The sequence below is a fragment of the Hippichthys cyanospilos genome, chromosome 2 (genome assembly GCF_059441005.1).
Source record: "Hippichthys cyanospilos isolate Australia breed blue-spotted pipefish chromosome 2, RoL_Hcya_1.0, whole genome shotgun sequence".
NCBI classification, from domain to species: Eukaryota; Metazoa; Chordata; class Actinopteri; order Syngnathiformes; family Syngnathidae; genus Hippichthys; species Hippichthys cyanospilos.
The window spans coordinates 4,929,379-4,933,179 of record NC_142370.1 but is presented as its reverse complement, the minus strand read 5'-3'; the positions used below and the strand labels follow the sequence as shown (position 1 = coordinate 4,933,179).

Here is a 3,801-nt window from a genome sequence, read left to right as displayed (position 1 = left end):
GTTGTCATTTATGTTAATATGCCTAAAATTTGTTGGTCCAACCTGTGGCTGTAGAGAACATGCTAGCTAATGTTAGTTTTTATCTTTGGCATGTTACATAGTGTTGCCATGTATGCGCTTAGCTCGTTTAGCTTAGCATTTTCGTTTGTGCTAGGTATTTCCTTTTGGTAAATGTTAGCATATGCAAATATTTTGCATTGATAATCTTACTCGTTTGCATCTAAATAACCTCTTGTATTGAAAGGAATACCGTTTGTAATTCAGTTATGTGACTGTAGCTGAACTTATTGCATATTTGAGCACGGGCGCATTTGCTTGTCGTTTGCACTCAATAAGTCCTGTAAAACAAAAAGCCAAATGAAAAAGGAGCCAAGCCTCAGGAGATAATTCCCATTTTAAGTGAAAACATGTGAGCATCAACTTTGACAGAATTTGACGCAAGAGGCAGCACTGGTTTGCAAGCTTTTACTCTTTGCTGACAACAGGGAAGATGAACGTGCGTTGCATGGTAGTGCTGGCTGATGTTATCTATATGTAGTGGACCCCGTGTTACAACGTCCCTGACTTACGTTATTTTCATGTTGCGACATGGAACATTGAGTTTTGTCATCCCCTCTCCCTAGGGGCTTGGCTGTATTTGTGTTGTTTCGTCTCCATCTGCAGGCGTTTTTAGGTAATTAATTAGGGGCTAGGCTGTATTTGTGTTGTTTCGTCTCCATCTGCAGGCGTTTTTAGGTAATTACACTTATTTTCAGTTGCCGTCCCTGCAACGCGTCACTACAATTCTGGGCTGCTATTTGTCGGCGTCTCCTCACGGAGATGCTGGTCTGGTATTGGTCGGCCTCACTTCTTTCAAAATAGCGGAACGGTAAAGCTTTGTTCGATTGTGAGTGGTTACAAAACCGTATTTATAGCGCATTTTACTGCTTGATTCAACGTTGAAAGGGTTAGCCATGGGTCCCAAGAGAGAGATAATCAAGAAATACGAAGCTAGCCTAGCCTTGCCTTGGCTACCCTTACTAGGGAATATGGGCATAACAAGCGCCACTCAAAGGTAAATAATGTATTTATGTTTTCTGATTGTATACATGTATACAGTGGGCCCCTGTGTTACGAACTTAATCCGTTCAGCGGCTACGCTCGTAACTCGAACTGCTCGTATGACGGGCAATCCAAACCTATGTTAATTCGCGAATGCGTGCAAAAACCTTAGGTAAAAACATCACGACTTTATACACATATTAAAAATGAGTAACATAACCTACTGTACAGTTAAATTAAATAACATAAATATACAAAGGAAAAATGACATTTACCTTTGGGGCGACGTGACTTGAGCTGGGTGGAGGCAGAGGGGAGCAGAGACCAACCCGCAGAATTTATTGATTTATTTTCTTAAACGGGAACTTTTCTCAAACTAGAACTTATCACCAGCGATTTCCTTCTCTTTAATCCATAATAGAAGAAGCCTCTCCATTTTGTTGTCGATCGAGGTCCGTCCGCCGGCAAGAAAAGTCTTGCCCTTAGAAGATTGCCGAGCGGTTCCGTCCATACTCACGAGCCATGCTTGCGCCTCCTTCGTATTTTTTATTTTTTTTTGTCTCCTGCTTGGTTTCTATTGTCATCATCCTTTTACTTCTTCCTTTACCGCCACTTGCAATTTTAGAAGCCATGTCTAACAGATAAAGTTTGCAAAGTCTTCACAACATTCCTTCCTTCCGTTTTTGACTGATTTTCTCTCCTTCCTTCAGTCCCGACCAGCTGTGCCATCAAGCTAGCGTTCGGCCAATAGCATATCGGCATTTCTGTGATTGACGTGTCGCCGGCCAATAGCATCTCCGTGAGTGAGACCGAGACTGTGACCTTAATCGACCAATAGCATATCGGCATCTCTGTGACTGACTCCGTGACTGACACCGTGACTGAGACAGTGACTGTGACATTGTAAGAGCAATGGCGTTCAACGGGGCTGTGACAAGCATCAACTATTGATTTTGATGACGTAGCAAAGCGAGAATATATGAACGAATACAATGGCCGGCATGTCGGATTGTTCGTAAGACGAAAGGTTTGTGCATAAGTGGGGGACAAAAAATTCCGCGGTCCACGCTCGTAAGTCGAAATGTTCGTAAAAGAGGGTGTTCGTAAACCGGGGGCCGACTGTATTATATTTACGTGACACTTACTATACTATTTTGGTACCAATTTTTAATATGTATGTACAATTTTGATGTTTTTACCTGGGGTTCTAAACGCATTAGCTATTTAACATAGGTTTGGATTGCCCGTCATACGACAAATTCGACTTACTACGCCAACCACCGATGTATTTGATAAATTATAGCATTAGATTTCTCCTTGGTTTTTCCCGTATTTCTTTTCACCAACTCGAGTGACGTCACATTTCTGTTAAGTTGATGGTTGAAGAGCAAAAATGGCGGAAAAAGAGGAGTACTAAGTGGCACGGAATAAGAGGCGCGTTTGGCAAAGTGCTACCTCTGTATTCCTGCCACATCACATCTCAATTGCTGGGGACACATCAATACAGTCAAGGACATGCTTGAAATAAAAAAATATGGACAAAAAGAATGTTTAATGTGTGCTCATAATAGGACTGCACAATTAATCCAATTTTAATTGCGAACACGATATTGGCTGCCACAATTAATTAAGCTGATCCTCGGCGATATCAACTTTTAAAAAGTCAAGCACTTTTTTTTTTTTTTTTTAATTACAAGTCAAATCAAGGGCTTTTCCATCCTACCACCAGGGGGCATTTTTTCCCAACTTTCAATTGAGACCCATTTTGAAACATCCGACTGTCAATTGGAATACATTTGGTTTGAAATGATGGGAAATGATATTTTGACTGCTAATTGATTAAAATGAGCTTAAAAGTAAATAATGTGCTTGGTTATATGTAGGCTTGTTTTTTTTTCATTGATTTGCACTCAGCAAGTAAGTTAGCTGTGTTTGGCCTGTATGACAATTTTTTTCCATGTTTTGAGAATTTGTTTTATTTATTTACTTTGCTTATTTTAGTTTATTCTTATTACTTGTAAGTATCAAGCCTTGAAGCCTTGTTGATATACTGCTTGTTTAAAAAAGGACAATAAATAGGCATGATGATGATTAACATGATGAATAATCGTGAGTAATAACCATGATTTCAATATTGACCAAAATGATCGGGATTATTATATTGGCCATAATCGTGCAGCCCTAGCTCAAAGATGTTCATGATGTGTGGTTTCTGAAAAAGAATAAATAGAATCTGACTATTTTAATCATTTCCTCCTGTTTTGTTTTTCAGTCATTGGTAATATATATGCCATGGATTTTTTTTTTTAAACAAAAATTGCCCAATATATATGGCAATATGTATCTCAATACACCTAACCCTGAGACAAAGCCTTCGTTTAATTCAAGACGTGATGTTGCTCGTCTGCGGGACTGCTCGCGTGTCGCGTTTGATGCAGTGTGTGTTTTCAACATGGATCGAGGCAACTGGATATTTTTCGATCCGCATTCTTTATCCTGCATCTACAGCAGGTGGAGAGCTTGGATACATGGGCTCTGCATCCGTTAGTGTGTATTGCAGAGCTCAAGGAGGACTGCGTCGCACATTTGTCGTGTCCGTCACATTGTCATTGTCAAACAAGTAGCAGACATACAGCTCCTTCTCAAGTTGACAATGCACTAAAATAGGAAACCTGATACAGTACTATTTGGTACCGAGGCCATTTTTTGCTTTCTAGCAAGCACGAATAATAGCAGGGAATTAGCTTAGTGCTTCTCTAA

The 3,801-nt window shown here is 40.0% G+C and overlaps 1 protein-coding gene across 5 annotated transcripts in view; it reads left to right on the top strand.

The window, feature by feature from the left end:
* Positions 1–3,801, top strand: part of raph1b (Ras association (RalGDS/AF-6) and pleckstrin homology domains 1b) — a 48,250-nt gene that overhangs the window by 19,137 nt on the left and 25,312 nt on the right. The gene's annotated exons all lie outside the window — the stretch shown is intronic.